The sequence below is a fragment of the Mus pahari genome, chromosome 22 (genome assembly GCF_900095145.1).
Source record: "Mus pahari chromosome 22, PAHARI_EIJ_v1.1, whole genome shotgun sequence".
NCBI lineage: Eukaryota > Metazoa > Chordata > Mammalia > Rodentia > Muridae > Mus > Mus pahari.
This window is the reverse complement of record NC_034611.1, coordinates 38,234,970-38,241,630: the sequence shown is the minus strand read 5'-3', so window position 1 is coordinate 38,241,630 and position 6,661 is coordinate 38,234,970.

Below are 6,661 nucleotides of genomic sequence, written 5' to 3'. Positions count from 1 at the left end.
CACAGTGACAGAGAGCAAGCTCATAGCTCTGCTGTCCCTGTTCCCCATTTTCTGGCACCCTCTGCCACTATAGCTCCCTGCCCTGATTTCAGTCCCCCGTACCCGATAGGCCAAGTACTCCCTTACCTTAGTTAGCCCAAGAACTTTCTTAGGCAAAGAAGTGCTATCTTGGACTTACTTGTACAGAGCAATGGTCTTGGCTTTTGCTAACTGCCCTATACGCCATAGTCAACCCATACCCGTTGGAGTAACAATAATCAAGTAGATACATTGGACAAATTCAAGTGCATGTCTTCAAAGGACTCACCATATGCCCAAAGTCTCTGGCTAGCCAACTGGGAGCCATCTTTCCAGGGAGAGAGCTATGATTCTCCTTTCCTAACAAGGTTTCCAGGATCCCGGAGTCATGGGTTGAGTGATCGCTTAATTGTGCCTTTTCTACCTTGAATGCTGCCAGATGCCCGTAGGAAGAGCTTTACATAAAATACATGTTTCCTTTCTTGAAAGCAACTCCTTGAGTTATGTAATACTGCTTTTCAAAGTCAGTTTTGCAGACAAGGAAACTAACAATTAGGAAATCCCAGTGCTTTCCAGACATGACTTCCAAGTTTCTGTTCTAACCCAGCAGTTCTTTCTCATTAACAGCCGTCAGAACTGTCTGAGGATGTCTTGGTCGGCCACAGGATGCTGCTTTCAAAATTTCTCTTTAGCAGATCTGGGCAGAGGCCTGAGAACTTGGATTTCTTCGTTTCCCCCAATGAGGCTAGGACTCTTGCTTTGAGAAACACTATAGTAACATCGCCTTCAGAATTCACATTGGGCTTCCTCACCAAGCCACATGGAAATACATAGGCACGCTGCTAAAATGGAACCCTAGCACTGGGGGTGGAGAAACTTCCACAGAACCCTAGGTACAAGTCGAGCAAGAGCTGCATTTCATGAGTTCCCCAGCAGCTGAAGTGACTTTGTGGTGAGCTCTGTTGTTCTTTCTCACGATGCCTAGGGCATATAACTTCACTACTACATTGCCTATGTTTGTGATTTACCGTTGTCATTTAAAATGAAATATTTCTCTCCATAGTAAAACGAAGTTAAAAGTGATCACCTGGAAATGGTTGTGGTTTGTCAATGGTCAGGCCTTTGGTATAATGTTTGTTTGTTTGTGAGGTTTTGAAAATTGCTTTAGGAGGCCCTGGGGCAGAGGCTTTACTTAATTAAAATATTTTTAAATCAAGCTCAGGAACTTCAGTTCACAAAGCCCCAGGGTTCAGCTAGCAATTGTTAAAAAAAACAAAAAACAAAAAACAAACAAACAAAAAAACCACAAATGGAATAGAATAAATATAATAATATGGGATATAACTTTTTGTTCTTATTTCTATTTGATGTGTTGAAATAATTAGGCAGTAGAAATAGTAACTGAAGATCTTTAGTTAACTATTAGAATTCAGAGGCTAGTTATTAACTGCTCACAGCTGGCTCAGTGACTCCAGAAGAGGCTACACAGCACTGGGGACTGTGTTTGTTTCTAGGGCAAGCAGTGAAAAAAAAAAAAAAAAGATTACCTTTTCAAGGAACCTTAGGAATTATGGTCCTCTTTCCTGGAAATACATACTCTATATTTGCTTAGGAAAGGCTCTGAGCTCTATAATAAAGCTAACTGCTGAATCTTATTGAAACCAGTTTTTCCATGTCTGCAACTATTAGGGCCACAGGGCTCGCTAGCACCTCGGCCTCCCCACTAAAATTTTCAAAATCTAATGAAACTAACAAACTTGAGGAAATGAATTGGGTTTTGATCAATGGTGACACTGAGTGACACAGGTGTATAATGTGCTATGTCCCCTACCTCGTTTCTAGTTGTTTTCTGTGCAGCGAAAGAAGAGCCCCTGGACTAAAAGAAGGGCCCTGGGGCACAGGTATAATGTCTGATGACCAGAACAAGCTTTCTGAGTTATCAGTAGGCTGAACTCCAGAAGCTATAGAAATGTGAACTAACTGAAAGGAAGATCAGGACAAAATTACCTCTAACTGATAACTCCATCACTGGCAAGGTCCAGGGGTGCAGTTCTGATGCCTGAATGGGGATAGTTATCATTATAATAACTCTATTATCTGTAGATGCCAAGTAAACGGTCTCAAAACTGCTCGCTTGCTTGGCCCAATAGATGTTTTTCTCTTTGAAGGTACTAATTTGCTTAGCAAATTCACTTCTCCCAGGTACAGGAAAGTAATCTTCAGCCACTTTTCCCCTAGCTAGAGGAAAGGTAAACTTTAACCTAACCATTTTTCTAATTATCACACAGTTTGAATTAATGGGGTCCAAATTAATTAAGGTTTTATTATAGCTTCATCCTTAGGAGACAAGGTTTCATTTCCCTCTTTTGAGGTATTTTCCATGTGAATCAAGAGAAGATTAACATTTCTGCTCTCAATGCTCAAAGCCAAAGGGTTTCAGTGGCTGTTCCCCTCTCCCATACACCTGAGGGCGGGACACAGTCTTCCTGGGAGGAAATCAATCGTGGGTTGTGTATGCGTGGGGGGTTGTTGCTATAATTAGGAAAACCTCCCTTGGTGATTCTGATAGGGTCCTGCCCCTTATTGAGAATCCCAGAATTAAGCCTTTGATTAAAACCTTGTACCCCTCAGGCAACAGTGGGATTAGGGCAAGAAAGGCATTGGAGACCCTGACAGGACCCCAGCTAAGCCAGGTCTCTGTTGTGGAGGAGTTTGTCACAAGAGGTCAGCTAAGATACCAGAACCAGAGGGAAAGGCACTGGCCAAGCAGCATAAGGCTGACCATTGGCATAAGCATCATTAGAGCTGTTAGCTCTTTTCCCCCAGGCACTCAACAGGGGGTACCAGTAACCCAGGAGGAAGGAAGTCAAAGGTTTCCCAACAAATCATGTCTTCAATGCAAATGGGAGAGAGGCTTCATTCAGTCCATGGATGGGATGAATCCATGGGTGGGGTGGAAAAGAAAACCATGCTGAATCTCTTCCTGTGGTTCCCCCCACATTGACTGCAGTGCTCTTAAGTCTATGTTAAAGGCAATGCTTGCTGGGCATGAGTTTATGTATGTCGTGGCAGAAGTCCACTAACCTGAGGAGAGATGGAAAAATGTAGAGATTATGAGGAACTCATTGTATAATGGGAATGCTAAGAGAAGTCAATGGTAAAAGTCTTACTGTAGTCAACGTGTGGGTTCCTGTGACGTTCTACCTTTTAAAGACATAGATAGAAAACACATGGAAATGTTAAATCATATGTGCATTTCTTGAGATTTGTATGTACGGTATTAACAATGGATAAGGAACATATTTTCTTAGATATTAGTACACTGTATTTTATAGGCTTTTAGAAACAAAAAAATTGGTGGAAATAGCCAGCCTTTCCCTAATGCTCTTACTGTGTTCTGGTCCAGAGACCATCATAGTTCCCAGCTAAGCGCATCTCTATTTCAGCTCCTTTAGCTGGTTTGCACACTGGATACCTCCTAAATGTATGAACACATAGGTAGAGCACCGATTCAAGGTTAAGACTGAGAACATGCAGGTACTTCATGACTCTTCCACACCCATCACACCCATCGCACACCAGCCTGGCTGTGTGTGACCTAGCTGTTCTTTATAGGTCAGAGACATTGGCCTTAACTTTTAGGTTTTGGACACTAGGTGGTGATGTTGTGTTGTACTTTCATGAGGTATCCAAGTTTCAATGTTGAGATTTAGACATCTCATTTCTTCAGATCTTTTTACATGGCATGTGGCTAATGGGTTTGCATCCTCCAAACAAACATAATTGAGCACAGAAATAGCACACAGAGAGGAAATCGTAAAACGATTGAATTTTATAATCTTGAAACCTCTCAGAGATCCGTAGTCCCTGGCTCTGTTGCACCTCCTCACATGGCTGGCAGGCCTGGGCTCTTGATGCCAACTCCTTCTTTCTCTCTCTTCTCTGTCAAACGCTTCTCAGATTCTAGAAACTCTTCTCCCCAGACTCTGAGATGTTCGCCTCCATGTTGAAACGCAAGAGACATACCAATTCACGGAAGCTGAATCCAAAAGAAATCTCCCCAAGACTACAGCTCTTCGATATAGATGAAAACGCCGGAGAATAGTTCAAAGCCTTAAAAGGTACATTTTCTGGATTCAGTACCTCTGCCCATTTTTCTGGATGATCTTGTTTTTCTGGATGATCAGTTTGCTTCCACTGTTTTAGAAGAACTACCCGTTGACACAACCCGATGCTCAGTGTAGACCCTGCCACCCTTAGTGCACGTCCTCCAGACATGATGCCATTGCAGGTGACGTCATTCACTCTGAGCAACGTCACCTATCTTGTGTGTGCAGTTGCACAGCGTTTTAAGAGTGTGGTTCCCCTCTAGGTGTCAGTCTTCTTTAGGTATCATCGATGAGAATGAGAAGTAGAATTCCATTGGCTAGTGAGCCCGTTTCCTGTCTCAGCAGGACTGCCATTTCAGACATGTCTGGAAAAGCCACATCATGCCTGGAGCACACTCTTTCAGGCACAGATTTATGAAGCCGTCAGCTACTCTGGTTCTCATGACAGGCTGGGTTCATTATGGCATATGACCTAACCTTGGATCTCAACCAGAACGAGTACATCACTGCTCTCTGCTGATGAGGTAACACAGCCAATTGTCATTCTTCTTCTCTTTGACGCTCACATACTTGAATACATTGAATTATAATTCATTCGAGGCATATGGAAGGAAAGCTGGTTTTAAGCTTGAAATATTCCACTCTAAGCAGATAAGGCAGAAGAAAAATTAACCCAACTCCTGTAATCCCCCAAATCAATGTCCTGGGACATTTCTATTTCTTGATCCACAGGACCCGAACCAGAGATGTTCTCTACGAGCACCCAAGACTGGGAGTTTATAAACTGAAGTTTTAAATGTTTTCCTCCAATTCACTGAACAGTAAAAGAAATATGACTCAAGAACAAGGAAATGAGAAGCATCTAGATAACTGTGATTGGATTTTGGAGTTAATTTTATGCAACCAGAAGAATGGGTTCTGGGTTCCCAGGGACAGGGAGGGGGCACAAAGACCACCTGCTATGAATGAATGAGTCTGTTCTCTCCGGTGATAGTAAGAAGCAAAATATAATGAGGAACTTGGCAGGAGGAGTAGAACTGTGCACAGCACTTACCCCATGGCTCCTTTAGTTTAACTGTGTGGATACAGCAGAGCTTTTTTCAGAGACCAGAAAAAATGTGACCTCAACATCAGGATACTCGAGCTTTCACAAGCGCAGTTTGAACTAAGCTGTGCCAAATAACTAAAGAAAGCTATGAGATTAGATACATAATAGTTCTAGCGTTGTCCTTAAAATGGAATATAGCACACTAACCAAATAGACCCTACATTTAAAATGCACTTCAGGTATTATTTAGGCCATTTTGGGATCACTTTTCCTTCCAGGAACAGGAGATAATGGCAAATTCAGTAGGACATGGTAAGAGGATTTCATAGGAAGCAATAAAGAGTAGAGTGGAAACTGATTACGTTCTGATTTATTCTGTTCATTCACATTCTGGCCCATTTGTTCTGGCAAATTTCTATAAAGGTGATTTGGTTACAGAAAACGGCACTGTGTCTCGGTTGCACGCAGCTTCCAGTCTCACCCTTTCTGCTGCCCTGCGTGTCTCCTGTGAGACTGTTGCTCTTCGGTGCCATTGTGTTTTGAAGTTGATTTTTGTCAAGAGGTTACTTTGATTTATCAGTACCTAAAAATGTAAGCTGGTTGGGTGAAATTCATTGCACTGCCCCCACAACCCCTTCCACCGGAGTTTCCCAAAACTAATACATGATTTGATATTCCATCTTTATGTGTGAAATAGTCGCCTGTGACTCATCAGGGCAGATCAGCCTCACTGTGGAAACTTTGTTCCTATTGTCTTCAACATGGTAGAAGAGAAGGCCTCAATGTTGGAGCGGGAAAGCTGGTGCCAGCTGTCATGGGGCCATCATCCATGGTCCGTTACTCATTCAACAGGTATGATTGTATATTATGGTTCGGTCTAGGGCTCTGTGGGAGAGTGAATGATTGAATCACTTGGATAAATCAGCAAGGAGCAATCTTGAGGGGGTGCCAAGTACCGTGTAGGTGTGCTGTGCTCTATTCAAGAAAGAGAAGAGAAGATGGCAGAGGAAGGAGTTTGCTATCTGAGGAGACAGGTTTCAGAAACTAGGCAGTGTCAGCAACTAGGCAGTGTCAACAGAGACAGAAAAGTCTGGAGACAGCTCAGAAGCTGGGGAAAGGCCCAAGAGTGGGCTGAATGGGAATAGGGCCCACACCATGCCAGGGCCAATAAGCTACAGGCTCAAGGAGTGGGAAGCATGGACGCTGCTATTTCCCCTCTGAAACATTTTAAACACAGCATCAAGCCCCCAGTGTTTCTTAGAATAATAGTCTCACTATGTTATGTCCAAAGTTCTGAATTTTTTTGTGTTATTTTTTCAGGTCCTTTGGGGGGAAAAATCTCATTATAAGTCTCATACCATGGCACAAATTCTTTCAAATTGGGAACTGACTTTATTATCTAATCTAGAGAAAGCCATTAGACTTTTATAAGAAGACAGAAATTCATATTATAGTAAGTAAAGTTGTAAAAAGATAATCAATTTAT